Source organism: Sus scrofa, chromosome 11, assembly GCF_000003025.6.
Source record: "Sus scrofa isolate TJ Tabasco breed Duroc chromosome 11, Sscrofa11.1, whole genome shotgun sequence".
Classification (NCBI taxonomy): Eukaryota; Metazoa; Chordata; class Mammalia; order Artiodactyla; family Suidae; genus Sus; species Sus scrofa.
In genome coordinates, this window is record NC_010453.5 from 16,593,312 (window position 1) to 16,614,311 (window position 21,000).

At 38.3% G+C, this 21,000-nt stretch overlaps 1 protein-coding gene and 1 long non-coding RNA gene across 2 annotated transcripts in view; one reads left to right on the forward strand and one right to left on the reverse strand.

The window, feature by feature from the left end:
• FAM124A (family with sequence similarity 124 member A) overlaps positions 1-21,000 on the reverse strand; it is an 85,797-nt gene that overhangs the window by 21,014 nt on the left and 43,783 nt on the right. The window lies entirely within an intron of this gene.
• LOC110255754 lies at positions 204-4,455 on the forward strand. The gene is made up of 2 exons (XR_002336544.1): positions 204-2,347; positions 3,825-4,455. It is a non-coding gene; the product is annotated as an uncharacterized LOC110255754 (long non-coding RNA).

Consider the following 21,000-nt stretch of genomic DNA (forward strand, 5'->3'; position numbering starts at 1 on the left):
TTTCTTTTCTGCCTAGAGAAGTTCCTTTAGCATTTGTTATAAAGCTGGTTTGGTGGTTCTGAATTCTCTTAGCTTTTACTTGACTGTAAAGCTTTTGATTTCTCCATCAAATCTGAACAAGAGCAGTGCTTATTAGAATATTCTTGGTTTTGTAGGCTTTTCTTTTTCATCATTTTAAATATATCAGGCCATTCCCTTCTGGCCTGCAGAGTTTCTGCTGAAAAAATAGCTGATAATCTTATGGGGGTTCTCTTGTATATTGTGTTGCTTTTCCCTTGTTGCTTCTAATATTTTCTCTTTGTCTTTAATTTAGGTTAATTTGATTAATACATGGGTTTGTGTGTTCCTGCACAGGGCTAGCTGTGCTTCCTGGATTTGAATGAGTATTTTCCTTTCCCATCCTAGAGAAATTTTTGGCTATTATCTCTTCAAATATTTTCTCAGGCCCTTTCTCTCTTCTCCTTCTGGGACCCCTGTAATGCAAATATTGGTGTGTTTAATATTGTCCCCAAATGTCCCAAAAATGTTTTCTTTCTTTATTCAGTTATGCATTGGTAATTTCCACCAATCTGTCTTCCGTCTTACTTATTCACTCTTCTGTCTAATGTAATCTGCTATTGACTCCTCTAGAGTATTTTTCATCTGTTCCTTTGTTCTTTAAATCTTCTATTTCTGTGTTAAACACTTCCTGTAATTTCTCAATCTGTGGCTCCATTTTTTTTTTTTTTTTTTTTTTTTTTTTGCCTCCAGTGTCTTGCCCCCACAGTGAGCTATAGCTGACCCCTCCTTCCCCAGGAGACTCTTCAAGGCCCACAGGTACATCTGGCCCAGATTCTTATGGAGTCTCTGCCCTGGGACCCAGTGCACGTATGAAACCTTGTGTGTCCTCTCTAAGAGGGGAGTCTCTGTTTCCTCCAGTTCTGCGGAGCCCCTGCATTCAAGCCCCACTGACCTTCAATACCAAATGCTCTGGGGGCTCCTTTTCCCAATAGCAAACCCCCAGGCTCGGGAACCTAACATGGGGCTCAGAACTTACTCCTGTGGGAGAGTCTCTAAGATATAGTTTGTTTCCAGTTTGTGGGTTGCCCAACCAGCAGGTATGGGATTTGCTTATATTGTGAGAGTGCCCCTCCTAGCATCTCATTGTGGTTTCTTCTTTGGTAGTTTATAGTCTGTTTTGTCGATGTCTGTTCAGCTGTTAGTTGTGATTTTGGTGTTTTCGTGAGAGGATGTGAGCTTGAGTTCTTCCGCTCTGCTTTCTTGTCTCTGTGTTCTTGGATATGTGTTAAATTAGAAACCTCCTCCTCAGGACAAAGCTTTAAGGTAAGAAAATTGGTCTTGAGTACTTTTTAGTTTTCTGCCTCTGCTCAGGTCCTGGTATTTGGTGATTCTGCATAAGCCCTTTAAGAACTGTTGCTGAGATCACTATAGGTTTGTGGACACAAACCCCAATTGCTTTCAAAGCTAACAGAGTTAGGGGGTACTTGTCTCTCAGGTGCAGGTCTTAAAAGTTGAGGTTCAAACCCTTTCCTCAGGGGAAGGCTTAGATTTGTAAGGGCCTCCTGATGGTGGCTCATCATGCCAAGGTTCACAGCAATATTGAGTCCAGCCTCTCCTACCTACGCAATGTAGGAGTTGCTCAGCTAGTTCTGGTGTTTTCTTCAGAAGACATTGTTCCATATGTAGCTATAGATTTGGTGTGTCTGAGGGAGGAGATCAAGATCCCCCTATGTCACCATCTTGAATGGGAACCTTGGGCTTTTCTGAATGGGTAGTAGAAAGAGAGGAGGAGGAGGACTTAGGGGAAAAGGCAAGATTCACTCTAAAAGTAAACAAAGCCTTTACACATTTTGTCAAATCAGTAACATTTCTAGGTTGGAAGTCAGAAAGTTTTCAGAAATTTTAGGCCATATAGGATGGTGGTTTAAGCAAATCTTGGCTGGATAGTTATTTATCCATTCTTTTCCTCTTTGCCACAACGGAATTCTAAGACTGCCTGAAGAATTATCAGAGCAACATGCTAATTCTGTTCCTCACACAGAATGAAAGATAGGATAATGGAGAATCTAAGAAGAGTACTTACTCTGTAGAATTGGCAAAATGGCAGCAAAGTGATAACTAGCCACCTGGACTGGCTTCCTGCCAATAGTTACAATAGCCTCTCCAAATTCAACCCACATCTCTCTGAGTGACTTTTCTAAATACAAACCTGACCCTGTTTCTTGGCAGAAGAGACTCACTAGTAAGCTATTCAAGACCTTATCTACTCCATCAAGCCTTGGCTTTCTGGAATTGCAAGCTGCATCCTCCAGCCATTTGGAGCCTCCATCATTCCCAAGTAAACCAGGTTGGCTTATACCTTTATGACTTGATGCTACTCCTGATCCTGTCTGCCTAGAAAATACCTGCCCACCTTCAGAGACCAAGCTAAGGGTGATGCTATGAAGCCCCATCTGACCACTTCCACTCCCTTGTAAACAAAATGCACTCATTTCTCCTGGGCATGTAACTAGGAGTAGAACTGCTGGGACAAAAAGAGCAATTTTTAGTTTTAGTAGGTACTTCAAAACAAATGTTCCAACTGATTGTATCCATGTATAATTCTCCCAGGAATTTATAAATACTCCAGTTGTTTCACATCCTTACCAACATTTAGTATTATCATTCTTTTTAGTTTTAGTAATTTTGGCGGGTAAATGGTATTCCGTCATGACACTAATTGGCATTTGCCGAATGACTAACAACATTGATTATCTTTTTATTATTGGGCATTTTAAGATCCTCTTTAGCAATGTACTTTTTCTTTGTATATATTCTGATTTAATTCTTTTTTTGGATGTATGCATTGTAAATAGCATTATGGAGTCTGTGGCTTGCCATCTTACCCTCTTTTGGTGTCTTTTGATGAATATAAGTTCTTAAGACTAGTAATATTTGCTGTTCCACTCAGCAGCCATTCTGAACCAGAGGGTGGAGGATAGAATGAAAAGAAGCTTAGATCCCTGAGGGCTGTTATATATCAGAGAGGGAAATCTATCATTATTAAGCCTTTTTTAAGCTTATGTTTTTCTCAGTTGAACCCTAGCTTACAAATCACCACAACAAACAAGAAACATTTTGCAGAAAAGTACATTTAGCTATTTAAAGCAACTGGGTTTAACTGTAAAATTTTTATCTGGTACTTTAAGTCCTTTAGGTGCTGGGTTCATTGACCTCTAGCACCTGTATTTCTATCTGTATTTAAACAAGTAACAGGCACTTAATAAAATCCTACTGAATAAATACAGAAATACATAGTATATATTTTTACCTCATAAGATTATTTATGATTAAGGGAATTTTAAGGTGATTCTATATAAAAATAAGTTACAAACACCAACAGTTACCATTTGGTTTTGATGGGGAAAATGACTTCAGTATTATGGGAAAGTGGTGGCAATATCTAATGATGAAAAAATTTTAAGTCAAGAAATATCTGAGGGGCTGCCTTAGGAACCAGCTTTGTTTAAAATCAGTAGCAGCTCTTGGAAAAATGTGGCAAGCATCACAGAAGATACTAAATAGAGGGACTGTGAACAGCCCAACTGCTGGGACACAATCAGACTACTGCTCTCATATATATTTTAAAAAGCTATCCATTTAAGGAGGAACAGCAGAAAAAAGCAAGGTCATAGATCTGAGGATTAGGAGCTGAGGCCGACAGATCAAATGACAGAAGTTGTAAAACTGAAAAAGATGACTCAAAAAGTACAAACATATCACACCCCAGTGCAAGGCTTTCTCTTTGTATAAATTCTAAATTTCCCCCAAATATTTTTTTTCAGGATGAATTATGAATTACCCTGCCATTGGCTGTAAAACACAGAGACTGAACTGGGTTTTATATCAACAAAGGAGGACCAGAACTTAAGCATCACTGACTTAAGGAGTGTCAAGAGCAATATTCCTTGCCACAGCCTAATGAGTATATCTTACAAGTAGCTGACTGAAATAATTAGCAACAACTTAAGCAAGAATTTCATTTTTGAAATTAGAATGAAAAGGAGTGAAAAAAAACCATACATGAACTATGGGACACAATCCAAAGAAATAATAGCCTCACTTGAGGAGTCCCAGAAAGAGAAGAGAGAAAAAGAATTGTTATTCAATCTGGGGAGAGAGATGGCCACCCAGGTAGAGGAAACTCAAAGATTCCACCCTAAGATATCCTCAACCTCTCAAATAGCAAAGTCAGAATATTGAAAGCAGCAAGAGAAAAAAAATCACAATCACACATACCGGGACTTCTGATGAGGCTCTATATTTCTCCACAGAAATCTTATAGGCCAGGAGACAGTGGGATGATATATTCAAACAGAAAACCTCATTCAAGTATACTTTACCCAACAAAGCTGTCATCCAGACATGGAAGAGAGATAAGACTTTGGAAAACAAAGGTGTGAGGGAATTTATCACCATTAGACCTGCCCTACAAGAAATGCTAAAGGAAGATCCTCAAACTGAAACAAAAGGATGCTAATTCGTGATATGAAAACATACTGAAATATAAAGTTTACTGATAAAGTTGATATATAGTCAAATTCAAAATACTTCAGTAGTGGTGTGTAAATCACTTTGAAATCCAGCATCTAGGTTAAAAGACGACGGTGTTGGAAGTAACTATAGTTATGTCATATAAGTACATTATTTAAATATTTAATTGGGACATCAACATAAATCTGAGGGGAGCAGGTAAATGGGTAGAACTTTCTAATGTAGTTGAAGTTGTTATCACCTTAACATAGATGGTTGTAACTATAAGAAGTATTATGAAAGCCTCATGGTAGTCACAGATCAGAATGAGGTAACATGTAAAATAGAGATGACTAAGCATAGTTTCAAATGTATCTATTCTACTTGCAGATCTACATGCAGTGAAATATATCTGTGTCTTTGGGTCACATTAACAAATATAGTTAGCTGGCCCACGGTAAGAACGTGACTGTAGAAGGTTGGTTTATGTATAGTCACGAACTTGGCGAGTCTGCTAAAATGCTTGTAGGTGGCAGATAGCCTCCCCCACCCCAATGGCATAGGGAAGTTCCCAGGCTAGGGGTCCAATCGGAGCTGAAGTGGCTGACCCACAACACAGCCACAGCAACATGGAATCTGAGCCAGGTCTGCAACCTACACTACAGCTCACAGCAATGCCAGATCCAGCAACACTGGATCCTTAACCCACTGAGAGGTGGGTGGGGGGCCGGGATTGATCCTGCATCCTCCTGGATACTAGTCAGATTCGTTTCCCCTGAGCCATGACAGGAACATCCCTGCAGATAGTTCTCAGTAATCATTTTGCTCTGTGAGATAGACGTTAGTTACTTTGGTAAAGTTATCATTGCTATGAGCTTTGAGGTTATACTGAAAACAGTGGTGTCAGACAAAGATAACTGTGTAGGCAAAGTAATGGGGTGTATTTTTGTTAGAGTTTTATCTTAAAAAAATGAGGTAACATACAAATACCACATAATGATAAAAGAGAAAAGAAGCAAAGCAAATGACTACAAAAAATCATCAACTAACAGACAGCTAGAGGAACTAAGGAATGACAAAACCACCAGAAAGTAATGAACATACAAGTGACAGTAAGTCCTTAGTTATCAGTGATTAATGTAAATGGGCTAAATTCTCCAATTAAAAGACAGACTGGCTGAAGAGATGAAAAATAAGACCTATCTATATGCGGCCTGCAAGAGACTCTCTTAAGCACTATGGACCCTCATGAACAGAACATGAAGGAATGGAAAAAGATCCTTCAAGCAAATGGAAACCCAAAGAGAGCAGAAGTGATTAGACAAAATAGATGCGAAGTCAATAACTGTAAAAAAGACAAGGTCATTATATAATAAAGGGGCAATTCATCAGATGTATTCATTGTAAACGTATGCTTTAAACAGTGAGCCAATCTGAAGGGAAAAAATAGACAGCAATGCGATAGTAGTAGGGGGGCCTCAATGCACCACTTTAAACAATGGATAGATCATTTAGGCAGAAAATCAATAAGGAAATAATGGATGTGAATGATATGTCTGCAGGTCCACTTGTTCTAAAATAACAGGATATTCCATCCAACAGCAGCCAAATATGTTTTCAAGTGCACACAAAACATTCTCCAGAGTACAACATAGGACAGGTCACAAACCTGTCTTTGAAATCAAACCATTTATCTATTCTGACCACAGTGGTATGAAACTAGAAATCAATAATAGGCATAAAGCTGGAAAATTCACAAATATATGGGGATTAAATGACATACTCATGAAAAACCAGTGGGTCAAAGAAGTCAAAAGCAAAATAAAAAATACTCAGAAACAAATGAAAGCATAACACATCAAAACCCATGGGGTGCTGCAAAGGCTGGTTCTCAGAGTTTATAGGGATAAACATCTCAAACAGCCTCACTTTATACCTCAAGGAACTAGAAAAAGAAACTAAACCCAAACTTACAATAAAGGAAGGGAATAACAAAGATCAGAGCAAGTAGCAAATGAAGTAAGAGACGGAAAAGATCAATGAAACCAAGAGCTGGTTTGTTGAAAGATAAACTGACATTCATCTAGACTCAAGAAAAAAGACTCAAAATTAGAAATGAAGAGATACTAAAGTAGACATCACAGAAAAAGAGACTACTCTGAAAAACTATACACCAACAAACTGGACAACCCAGAAGAAATGGATAAATTCCTTTGAAACATAAAATCTACCAAAGACTGAATCATGAACAGACAGAAAATATGAACAGACTGATTACCAGTAAGGAGATTGAATTAGTAATTAAAAAAAAAATACCCTCCCAACAAACGAACGTCCAGGACCAGATGGCTTCACTGATGAAATCTATCAAATGTTTAAGGAATAATTAAAGACAATCCTTCTTAAACTCTTCCAAAAAACAGGAGAGGAGGAAATACTTACAAACTCATTTTATGAGGCCAGCAGTAACCTGGATACCAAAACCAGGAAAGAGGAGCAGAAGAAAAGACAATTGCAAGCCAATATCCCTGATGAACATAGATGGACAATTCCTCTATAAAATATTAGCAAGCCAAATTCAACAGTGACATTAAAAGTAGGAAACACTATTATCAAGTAGGATTTATCCCAGGGATGCAAGAATGGTTCAACATCCACCAATCAAGGTGACACACTTATTAACAAAATGAAGATAAAAAAATATGGTCATGTCCACAGATGCAGAACAATGCACTTGACAAAATACAACATCTGTTTGTGATAGAAATCTCAGGTGGATATAGAGAGAATGCACCTCAACACAATAAAGGCTCTATATGACAAGACCATAGCTACCATAGTCAATGCGGAGAATCAGAAAGCTTTTCCTTAACAATCACCATCAAGACAAGAATATGTACTCTTTCTACTCTTAACATAGTAGTAGGAGTCCAAGCCAGAGAAATCAGACAAGAAAAAAGAAATAAAAGGTATCCAAATCAGAAAGAAGTAAAACTGTCACTGTTTATAGATGATAATATTATACGATAATGATATGTAATGAAAATATTAAAGATGGCACCAAAAAACTATAGAACTAATAAATTCAGTAAAGTTGCAGGCTACAAAATCAACATACAAAAACCTGTTGCATTTCTGTTTAGTTCTAATAATGAACTATCAGAAATTAAGACAACAATCCAATTTATAATTGTATCAAAAAGAATAAAATGTCAGAGCTCCCATGTGGCTTAGCAGGTTAAGGATCCAGTATGGTCACTGCTGTGGCATGGGTTTGCTCCCTGGCTCACGAACTTCCATATGCCACAGGCACCACCCCCCCCAAAAAAAAAGCTGCTTTGCTCTTAAAAAATTTAAAAATAGCCAGGGAATAAATTTAACCAAGGAGGTTAAAGACCTGTACACTGAAAACTATAAAACATTGATGAAAAAATTGAGACACAAATAAATGGAAAGATTTTATGTCCTGGATTGGAAGAATATTGTGAAAATATAGCACCCAAAGAAACCTGCAGTTTCAATGCAATCTTTGTCAAAATTCCAATGACATTTATCACAGAAATAGAACAATCTCAAAATTTGTCTGGAACCACAAAAGGCCTCATATAGCCAAAGCAATCTTGAGAAATAAGAACAAAGAAGCACCATGCCTCCCAATTTCAAGCTATATTACAAAGCTTTGGTAACCAAAATTGTGCCAGTGGCATAAATACAGTCTGATCAGTGAAACAGGATAGCCCAGAAATGAAGCCATGTGTACATGGTCAATTAATTTATGTCAAAAGAGCCAAGTATATACAATGGGGAAAAGACAGTCTTGTCAATTTAAAAAAAAAAAAGTGTGTGGAAGCCTGAGATGACCACTTCCAAAAGAATGAAACTGAACCACTAATTTACTCCATACACAAAAAATGGACTGAAGACCTGAATGTAAAACTTGCAACCATAAAACTCCTAGGAAAAAAAATATTAAGCTCCTTGAGATGAGTCTTGGTGATAATGACTTGGATTTGACACCAAAAGTAAAGGCCACAAAAGCAAAAATAAAAAGAGAATACATCAAACTAAAACCTTTACACAGCAAATCAGTCAACAAAAGGAACATAAAACCTACCACATGGAGAAAATATTTGCAAATCATCTGATAGTGGATTATCCAAAAAATACAAAGAATCACAATAGCAACAACAACAAAAATCTGATTAAACAGTAATCAGAGAATCTGAATAGACACTTTTCTAAAGACATTCTGAAGGCCAACAGGTGCACAAAAAGGTGCTCCTCACTGATATTTGGGAAATGCCAATTAAAACCCCAGTGAGATAATCATCTCACACCTATTAAAATTGCTATGGTCAGACAATGATGCTGGGGAAGACATGGGAAAAGGGGTACCCCTGTGCACTGTGGTTGGGAATGTAAATTGGTATAGACACTATGGAAAATAATGTGGAGCTTCCTTAAAAAATTAAAGACCCTACCTCGAAAAGAGATCTTCACCCCATGTTCACGGTGGATTTATAACAGCCAAGACATGAAAGCAACCTAAAGACGTGGTGTTGTATACACACACACACAAACGTACATACACATGATGGAATATTACTTAGCCATAAAAAGAAAGAAATCTTGCCATTTTTGACAACATGAATAGACCTCTAAGGTATTATGCTAAGAGAAACATGTCAGAGAAAGACAAATACCATATGATCTCGGTTATATGGAGAATCTAACAAACGAACCACTACTTACGAAAAAGAAAACAGAGTGCATTTGATACAGAGAAGAGGGAGTTTATTGCCAAAGTTAAATTTCGGGGGTGGGGGGTAGGTGTGGGTGAAATGATTAAAATGGGCCCAAATTTATAAAATAAGTCCTGAGAATGATATGCACACAGCATGGTGCCTATAGGTAATAATACTGCATTGCATATACAAAAGTTGCTAAGAGAGTAGATCTTAAAAGTGCTTATAGAAGAAGAAACAAGTTGTAACTGTTAGGTGATGAATGTTAACCAGACTCACTGTTGCAATACATACAAATATTGCATGTTTTATACCTGAAACAAATATAATGTTATATGTCAATTAGACCTCAATAAAAAGAAAAGCCAGAGTTCCCATGGAGTTCCTGTCGTGGCTCAGTGGTTAATGAATCCGTCTAGGAACCATGAGGTTGCAGGTTCGATCCCTGGCCTTGCACAGTGGGTTAAAGATCCGACATTGCCATGAGCTGTGGTGTAGACTGCAGACACGGCTCAGATCCTGCATTGCTGTACCTCTGGTGTAGGCTGTGGCTACAGCTCCGATTCGACCCCTATCCTGGGAACCTCCATATACTGAGGGAGTGGCCCAAGAAAATGGCAAAAAGACGAAAAAAAAAAAAAAAAAGAAATAAAAGCCAGAGTTCCCATCCTGGCTCAGTGGAAATGAATCTGACTAGCATCTATGAGGATGTAGGTTCAATCCCTGACCTTGCTCAGTGGATTAAGGATCCAGCATTGCCATGAGCTGCGATGAGCTGCGGTGTAGGTTATAGATGCGGCTCAGATCTGACATTTCTGTGGTTGTGGTGTAGGTCAGTGGCTGCAGCTCCAGTTCAACCCCTAGCCTGGCAACCTCCATATGCTGCAGGTGCAGCCCTAAAAAGACAGATAAATAAAAAGAAAAGCCTAAAGACACCACTAAAAAACTATTAGAATAAGCAAACACATTAAAGGTGCAGGATACAAAATCAACATCAGGTGCATTTCTATGCACCAAGAATAAATTGTCTGGCAAATAAATTAAAGCAATTCTATTTACAATAACACTATAAACATCAAAATACTTAGGAATAAATTTAACCAAGGAGGTGAAAGACCTGTATACTCAAAACTGTAAGACATCAATGAAAGATTTGAAGAAAACACAAATAAATGGAAAATATCCTGCGTTCCTAGATTGGAAGAATATTGTGAACATGTCCACAACTGCCCAGAGTGATTGACAGATTTAATGCAATCACAATCAAAATTCCAAAGACTTTTTTTTTTTACAGAAACAGAAAAAATTACCCTACAGTATGTCTGTAACCTTAAAAGACCCAAAATAACAGAAGTGATCTTAAGAAAGAAGAACACAGCTGGAGGTACCACATTATCTGATTCAAGCTATATTTCAAAGGTATGGTAGTCAAAACTATATGTTTTTATGGTATAGCATATAAACAGACACACAGACCAATGGAACGAAATGGCGATCCCCGAAATAAATCCATGCATATATGGTCACCTAGTATTTGACAGAGAAGCCAAGAATACTTAATGGAGAAGAGACAGTCTCTTCAATAAATGGTGCAGGGAAAACTGGACATTCACTTGGAAAAGAGTGAAAGTAGACCCCTATCTAATAGCACTCACAAAAATTAACTCGAAATGGATTAAAGATTTGAACATGAATCCGAAACTATAAAACTCCCAGCAGAAACATAGGAAAAATCTCCTTGATTCTTGGCAGTAATTTTTTAGACATAACATCCATCTAAAGCACAAACAATAAAATAAAAAGTAAGTGGGACTATGTCAAATAAAAAGCTTCTGCAGAGCAAAAGAAGTGACTAACAAAATGAAAGGACAGCCTATGGAATGGGAGAAGATATTTGCAAAACATACATAAGGGGTTAATATGCCCCAAAATATAAAGAACTCATACAACTTAACAAAAACAACCAACAACCCACACAATCCAATTTTAAAATGGGCAAAGGCACCACCCCCACCTCCCTGGGAGTGTGCATGGGCCATGCACCTGTACGCCTCCTGTCAAGGGCATAGCATCCTCCACACACTGAGGAAGGAGACAGCAAGCATGCAAATCAAAAGCAGCCCTCAACTAAAAACACAATAAACACAAGGAAAAGCAAAAGGATAAACATGAAGATGCAACAACAACAACAAAAAGTCATCAAGATCATAAAATGTGGGGAAGGAGAGTAAGAAAATGTTGACTTTTTTAGAATGTGTTTGAACCTATATGACTATCAGTCTAAAACAAGCAGATATAGGAAGGGGTTGACATAAACAGGACCATCACAAATTGAAAACATACAATAGATTCACAAAAACCAAAAAGATGAGGACACAGGCATAAGATGACAAATCATCAAACCACAAAAGAAAAAGGAAGAAGAAACATAAAAGCACCGGAAAACAAGGTTTAAAATTGCAGTAAATACATGCTTATCAATAATTAAATGTCAATGGACTGAATGCTCCAATCAAAACACATGGAGTGGCAGACTGGATTAAAAAAAAAAAAAATGAGCCCAGAGTATTCTGCCTTTGTCTCTCGTAGGGCAAAGGACACACATAGATTCAAAGTGAGGGGATGGAAAAACATTTTGTGCAAAAAGAAAGAAAAGAGTGAGTGGCAATACTCCTATCAGACAAAATAGACTTTTTTGTCTGTTCTGCACAGCAAAAATTGGCAACACTGTAAATCAACTATAATTAAATAAAATATGAACACATTTTTAAATAAAAATGGGCAGAGAACCTGCATAGACATAGAAGCTAGGCAAATGGCCAGTAGGTACATGAAAAGGGACTCAACATCACTAATCACTGGGAAATGCACATCAAAACCTCAGTGAGATAATCCCCTCCTGCTTGTTACAAAGGCTGTCATCAAAAAGACAAGATAACAAATGCTGATGAGGATATGGAGAAATGGGAACCCTTGTGCCCTGTTGGTGGGAATGTAATCGGATGCAGCCACTATGAAAAACAACATCAGAGTTCCTTCCTTTAGTCTGGCCATCTCCCTCCTGTCCTTTCCTCAGGGCTCTGGCAACGGTAGCTGTGGGGCATCAAGTGCTGGCCCCTCAGTGGCTCAGAATGGCAGAAGGGACAGTCCCTAGTCCCCTAGTTCATGCAATCAGAAAGGGAATATGGTTGGGGACCCTCAATATTCTGGGAAGCAGAGGGGGTGTGTTCTCCCAAATACAGCTATTGTCCCAACAGCACCCCCCAGCCCTCTTAGATGGAGGTGGGGGTGCAAGAAGTTCTGGTTCTGCTGAACTGGGTCACCCGGCATGCCTTCTGGAGGGAAATGACTGGTTTTATACTCGGAGCTCCTGACCTTCAAGTGTAGGGTGCTTAGCACCTTTGTTTTTCTGCCCAGACTCCAATGACTCATTCAGAGATAACTGGGCACCCGGCACCACTGTCTGGCATAAATACAAATGAATTATTAAAACTCAAAGGCAGTGCTAGTGCAAGGCTGAGCTAGCTGCCCATCAGAAAAGCAACCACCCTTGAGATGAGGCAACACCAACGAGCCCTGTTTAGTGAAACCTTCAAACCTTCAAAACCTTCCAGTGGACTTGGCCGAGGTTACAATACTACCAGATTACTGCCTGTCATCACGGTCCCCTCCTGACAGCCTCAGCCTCGGCTGCCCCTCCCCACCCCGCCCCCCTTGTCATCAGGGTGGTGAACACACAGATGTGCCAGAACAGATACTGGCAGAGTCCTCGAGACAGAGGCTGTCATGAAATCACAGAAGTGAGAGCAGAAGTTATTGTATCGGGCAGGTCAGTAATTTGCAATTCTGGCTGCACCGAAGAATCATCTGGGAAGCTGTAAAAAACAGCCCACTTTAGAGTAACGGTGACAAAAATCTCCAGGGTAGGTCCCAGGCATCAGCTGAAAAACTGCCCAGGTGATTTTAAAGTCCAGCCAGAACAAGGACCTCTGTTTTAGGCCAGCTTCCCGACTTCCCCTTGGGCCTAGCTTTATGTTTCTCGCGTCTGGGGCATGTAACTATTTTATGGCTACTGAAAGGGATATTCTGAATGACTTGATTGCATATATTTTCATGCCTATATAGTCTTCAAACTTTAAAAGCCCTCTTTTTTGCTTTCTGTGATGTAAACTCTAGCCACCTTCTAGCTACAAATCTCTGATGGTGAAAACCGAGACCTAGAACACGGTGCCTCGTGTAACTGACGGTGAGAAAGCTGGTAGGAGAGGCAGAGCTGGAACACAGGAATGTGCTTTTTTCTCTTTGTCTTACCCCGTACCATGATAATTAGATTAGCATTCACTTTTTCCCCTCATTTTATACAATTATTTTGGCTAAAGTACACTGAACCTGTCCTCTCAATTAACCTTGGTCTGGAAAACGATACAGATAATGGAAATTCCACAGACTTTCCACTGCCACGTTCCCCTCTCAATAATTTTTTTACTTTGTTCTTATCTGCAAATATGTTTTAATAACAAAACTTGCCTTTTAAGCCTTGAATCCTCATCAGTTCCAATCACTGCTATGGCTTACATAAGCTTCCTCTTGCAGAATTATCTGTTAACTCACTTAAAAGAGACAGAAAGCTATTGAATATATCTGTAATGCTTCGGCCAGGAACACAAGGCTGCCTACATCAGAAGAGATCAACTAACTGCCCCACAGAACAAAGACCCGGGCTGAACAAAAGCTCAATCTAGGCTTCCCCAGAATACATGGACGTCACTGTCGCTGCAGATTCTAAAAGTGCAAAGACGATCTAATCTTTTTCATAAATCTGCCTCACTGGGGAAAAATGCTGATTGTTGAGATTAGTCTTGTAATAACAATGCCTCTACTCAGCAAACAGAATTGAGGACAGTGCCTCCAAGTTTCGTGAGTTAATAAGAAGCATGCCAGGAATATGTCAGGAACACACTGTGGCTATTATTCGCAAAGCAGCAGTACTCATTATGTCCTCAGGAGCTTTCCCAGCCAGAATTACGTGTGGCTTTCTTGGGTGGTGAAAAGTAAAAATATTTTCTAAAAAAATTCAGTCTTTGAAGTGCCTACTATTCAAGACACAGATGCAAAACAGAAGGATCTAAAGATGGGACAACTTGATAGATGTGCAATGAATATGTCAATTAAATAAGCATTTTCACTAAAGACAAGATAGGATGCAAGTATCTTCATATGCTGCAAAGGATGACTTGTTTCTGGTTTGCATATTCAGATGTGGCAACAACCTGAAGTGCAGTCACAGGCCATTTGCCTAAAGAAGCAACTGCCACTCTATCCTACTGGGATATCAGGGCTGGAAGACGAATATGGGTCACTGCTCTGGGCTGGCTGGGCCCACCCTGGAGGGGCAGAGAACCACTGAGAGGATAACTGGATCCCCGTTTCCATGTGATCTGAGAGAGCCCTGAGTCAACAGAACCTTCCCCAGTACACTGGAAGACACTCCAGAACTGTCTCACTGGTCCCAGGCTCATCTAGTTCAGTAGCTGGGTCCGTGGCCCTTCTACTCTCTTGGGGACCAGCCCTGGCTGTACTCAGACCAGCTCTGGCTGGGATTAAACTAACATTCCATTTGTCACTCAGTTAAAATCTGGACGATCCATGTAGGTTTTCTGATCTGCTTTTGTGCATAGAAAAACATCTAAAAACTGCTTTTGAAAAATTAATATCCAGTTACCCATTTCAAGCCCAAATTTTCCTTAAATTTACCAATTTGAGTTCAATTCCCAAATCTTATTACTCTACTAATAAATCTAGTAAATGTTAATAATTAACATGTATTTCTAAAAGGGCTCTTGCAGCTTCATTAATTTCCTTTAACATCTTAAATCACATTTATACATTTAATGTATTGATTTTCTTTTTAAGTAGTTCAGTGGTCTAATTAATAAACAAAACCTTTAAGTCCTTAAATAACTCTTGTAAATCTAATCAGTTAAGCACAGAAATGTGGAATATTAAATCCTCTTAAATGTTTCATGTTACAGATTTACTAACTTTACTCTTATATCCTTCAACTTAAAACTGCAAATATAAATCAATTCTAAGCTACATTTTAAGTTGGAATCAGAGCACTGATCTCTTGTTCTATAAACCAAATTCTCTAGAACACAACAAATTCTTTTTTTTTTCGGTCTTTTTAGGGCCACACCCATGTCATATGGAGGTTCCCAGGCTAGGGGCCGAATCAGAGCTATAGCTGCTGGCTTATACCACAGCCACAGCCACGCAGGATCCAAGCTGCATCTGTGACCTACACCACAGCTCATGGCAATACAGGATCCTTAACCCACTGAGCGAGGCCAGGGATTGAATCTGCAACCCTGCAACCTCATGGATACTAGTCAGGTTCATTAACCACTAAGCCATGAATGGAACCCCATAACAAATTCTTAAACTACCAAACAAAAAAAAATCAGTAAATCTGACATCACCAAAGAAAACTAATAAAGCTCTAATAACCTAAATAAATGGATATCTATGAAATGTCAGACAAAAATTCAGAATAAACCTCTTAAAGTTTAAGTGAACTACAGGAACACACAGACGACTACATTAAATTAGGAAAATAATACATGAACAAAATAAGTTCACCAAAGAAATAGCATCAATCAAACAAACAGAAATCCTAGAGCTGAAAAATACAATGACTGAAGAATTCAATAGCTTCAAAAATGGTCTCAACCACGCAGAAGAAAAAAAATCAGTGAACTAGCAGACACGATACTTAAAATTATCCAAAGGAGCAAAAATAAAAAATAACAAAAGCAACAATAGAGAAGAGTCAAGTTACATACAAGGTAACCTCCATAGATTACTGGTGGGTTTTGCAACAGAAATTTTTCAGGCTGAATTGGATTATATACACAAAATAATGAAAGAAAAAACCTGTCAACCAAGAATTCTATACCCATCATAGATTTCCTTCAGAAAATGGAGTAGAGATAAAAATGTTACCAAGCAAATGAAAGCTTGTATAAGGAAGATCACACCACTAACCCTGCCTAACAAGAAATGCCAAAGGTAGATAATTGATTGGAAGTAAAAGGATGCTATGGAACATTACAAAAGCATAAGGAGGTAGCGTGAAATTCACTGGTAATGGTGACTACATCCTCAAAGTTAGATTCTGTAATATGGCAATAGTGGTGTGTAATTCACTTACACCTCTAGTTTAAAAGTTAAAGAACAAATGTAATAAAAAAAAACTATATCTACAATGATCGGTTATGGAATACACCATATAAAAATAAGTAATGTGTAACACTGAAAACCTAAAATGTGGTGTTCCCTTATGGTGCAGTGGGTTAAGGAACCAGTGCTGTCACTGCAGCAGCTCAGATCACTGTTGTGGCATAGTTTCAGTCCCTGGCCCAGGACCTTCCACATGCCACAGGTGGAACCAAAACACACAAACCAACCAACCCTAAAATGTGAGGGGGGGGAGAAAGAAGTAAAATTATAGAGTTTAGGAATGCTATTACAGTTGAATCATTATCAGTTTAAAAATGAGGTGCTTTAATTCTAAGACATTTTATGCATACTTCATGATAACCCCAAGGAAAACCTATAGTAATTACACAAAGGAACATGATAAAGAAGTCAAGGCATACTAATCCAAAAAATATCAAAACCCAAAAACATAGCAGAATAAGAAAATGAGGAACAATGGATCTACAAAACAGCCAGAAAACAATTACAAAATGGCACTAAGTCCTTACTTGTCAATAATTACCTTAAATGTAATTATATTAAATTATTTAAACAAAAGACAAAGAATAGTCAAATGAATAAAAATATAAGATCTAAAATATATTGCCCACAAGAGACTGACTTCAGTCTTAAAAGAAGCATATAGACTGAGAGAAAAATGATGGAGAAAGATATTGCAAGCAAATGCTAGCCAAAAAAGCAGGTATAGCTATATTTCTATATTATATAATGATAAAGAGCTCAATATTTCAAGATATAACAACTTTAAAATTTAGGCTCCCAACACTGGAACACATAAATACATTAATTAAAAATAAAAGAATAGGAGTTCCCATCATGGCACAGAGGAAACGAATCTGACTAGGAACCATGAGGTTGTGGGTTCAATCCCTGGCCTCTCTCAGTGGGTTACGGATCTGGTGTTCCCCTGAGCTATGGTGTAGGTTGCAGATGTAACTCAGATCTGGCGTTGCTGTGGCTATGGTATTGGTCAGCAGCTACAGCTCTGATTAGACCCCTAGCCTGGGAACCTCCATATGCTGCAGGAGCAGCCCTCAAAAAGACAAAAGACAATAATAATAATAATAATAATAATAATAATAATAATAATAAAAGAAATAAACTATAATAAATAATAATTTAGATTTTTATTTTTATTTTTTGTCTTTTTAGGGCCACACCCATGGCATATGGAGGTTCCCAGGTTAGGGGTCCAACTGGAGCTGTAGTGCTAGCCTATGCTACAGCTACAGCTACAGCAATGCCAGATGTATACCACATCTCCAACCTACACCACAGCTCACAGCAGTGCTGTATCCTCAACCCACTGAGCAAGGCCAGGGATTGAACCTGCGTCCTCATGGATACTAGCCAGATTTGTTTCTGCTGAGCCACGATGGGAACTCCAATAGTTTAGATTTTTAGTAAAACACTCTCAACAATGGAATGATCATCCAGACAGGGCATCGACAGAAAAAGCCAATTTGAACAACACTGTAGACCAAATAGACCCAACAGACATATACAGAACATTCTGACAACAGCAGAACACACATTCTTTTCAAATGCACATGGAACGTTATGTAAGACAGACCATATGTTAGGTCCTAAAACAAATCTTAGCAAATTCAAGAAGACTGAAATTATACCAAGTATCTTCTCTGACCACAATAGCATGGAAATAGAAATCAATAACAGAAGGAAAACTGGAAAATGCTCAAATGTATGGAAATTAAACAACACTCTTCTGAACACCCGTTGGATCAAGTAGGAAATAAAAACAGAAATTAAAAAGTATCTTTAGAAAACTGAAACACAACATACCAAAACTTATGCAGCAAAAGCAGTTATAAGAGGAAAGTTCAGAACAATAAACCTACATAAGCAAGGAGAAAGCTATCAAATAAACATCCTTACTCTATGCCTCAAAAAACTAGGAAAAAGAAGACTAAGCCCAAATTTAAGTGAAGTAAGGTAATAATAAATATTATGGATCAGGGGTCAAGAAGGTAGAGGAGTTTCTCCCAGAAACACATCAAGAAAAAAAAATCTACATGTGGAGTGACTCTCACAGAAATCTACTGAACGTTGGCAAAAGACCTCAGACTTCCAAAAACGAAGTAGAACAAAAAGAAAAGAGAAAAGAGTGAAAAAAAGGATCAGGACTGCACCAGCACTCCTGAGATGGAGCTGTGAAAGTGGGAAGGAATCCACAAACTGGGAGGCCACCTAACTGGTGAGATCAGATGGGATAGAAGGGGATCCCCAAAGTCTCAGAGAAAAGTGCAGCAGCTAGTCTGAGGAGGGCAAAGCAGAGAAAGAGCTTCGAGAACCACTGGCTGGAGCACCCAGGCCTCAGACACCAAGGCAGGGGTTTGCTAAGATCTGGGCTTCAGAAAGTAAGAACAATATAAGCAAAATGAAGAAGCACAGGAACCATTCCCAGTTAAAAGGACTGGGAATGGTTGCCCTGAAGGAGCAAACAATGAAACAGACATAAAAAAGATCGTACAACACAACCAAGTGGGATTCATCCCAAGTTCACAAGGATGGTTCAATATATGCAAGTCAATGTCAAACACCACATTAACAAAAGTCAAAATCCACATGATCATCTCAATAGATGCAGAAAAAAAATTGGCAAAATTCAACATCCATTCATGATAAAAACGCTTACCAAAGTGGGTATAGAGAGAATATATATCAATATAATAAAAGCTGCTAGTGCCAAACTTGCAGCCAATATAATATTTAATGGAGAAAAGCTGAAATCCTTCCTGCTAAAATATGGAACAAGGATGCCCACTCTCACCACTTTTATTCAACATAGTATTAGAAGTCCCAGCCACAGCAATCAGACAAAAGGAGAAATACAAGGTATGCAAAAATGTAAAGGGAGGAAATGTAAACTGTTAATCTATGCAGATGACACGATACTGTATATAGAAAACCCTAGGGACTCCATACAAGAACTACTTGATCTGATAAAAGAATTCAGCTAAGTAACAGGACACAAAATTAACATTCAGAAATTGGTTGCATTTCTGTATACTAACAATGAAATATTAGGAATACCAAAAAATACCTTTTAAAATCACGCCAAAAAAAAAAAATACCTAGGAATAAACCTGACCAAGGAAGTGAAAAGATGTCTGTGCTAAGAATTAATAAACAATCAAGGAAATTAAAGAGGATTCAAAGAAATGGAAAACTATGCCATGCTCTTGGATTGAAAGAATTAATACTGTTAAAGTGGCCATACCACCCAAAGCATCACATCTGCAGATTTAATGTGATTCATATCAAATTACCCATGACATTTTTCACAGAACTAGAAAAAATAATCCAAAAATGTATGTGGAAATAAATACAAAAGACCCAGAGTTGCCAAAGCAATCCTAAGGGAAATAAAAGCAGGGGCCATAACTCTCCCAGACTTGAGACAATATTATAAAGCTGTAGTAATAAAAATAGTGTGGTCTTGGTACCAAAACAGACATATGGATCAATGGACAGAATAGAGTCCAGAAGTAAACCCACACACCTCTGGTCAATTAATCTTTGACGAAGGAGGCAAGAATATAAAATGGGAAAAAGACAGCCTCTTCAGCATGTGGTGCTGGGAAAGTTAAACAGCTGCATGTAAATCAATGAAACTAGAACACACCCTCACAGCATCCCCCAAAATAAACTCAAATGGCTCAAAGACTTAAACATAAGACATGACACTGTAAAACTCCCTGAAGAGAACATAGGAAAAACATTCTCTGTTTTATTAAGTTAGTCTCCCAAGGCAATAGAAACAAAAACAAAAATAAACAAATGGGACCTAATAAACTTACAAGCTTTTGCCCAGCAAAGGAAGCCTTATAAGAAACAAAAAGACAACCTACAGAATGAGAGAAAATAGTTTCAAGTGATGCAGCCAACAAAGGCCTAATCTCCAAAATATACAAATAACTCAAAAACAAACAACCCAATAAAAAAATGGGCAGAAGACCTAAATAGACATTTCTCTAATATGATGGCTATAGTAGATATTTCTCTAGTATGATGGCCATATGGATGGCCAGTAGGCACATGAAGGATACTCAACATCACTCATTATTAGAGAAATGCATGTCAAAACTACCATGAGCTACCCCCTCAAACTGGTCAGACCAGCTATCATTAAAAAGTCTACAAATAACAAATGCTGGAGAGGGTGTGGAGAAAAGGGAACCCTCCTACACTGTTGGTGGGAATGTCAATTGGTAAGACACTATGGAAAATGGTATGGCGTTTCCTTAGAAAACTAAAAACAGAATTACCACATGATCCAGCAATTCCACCCCTGGGTTTATAGCTGGACAAAATATAATTCAAAAAGATACATGCACTCCTATGTTCATTGCAGCACTATTCACAATAGCCAAGACATGGAAACAACCTAAATGTCCATTGACAGATAAATGGATTGAGAAGATGTGGTACATATGTAACAATA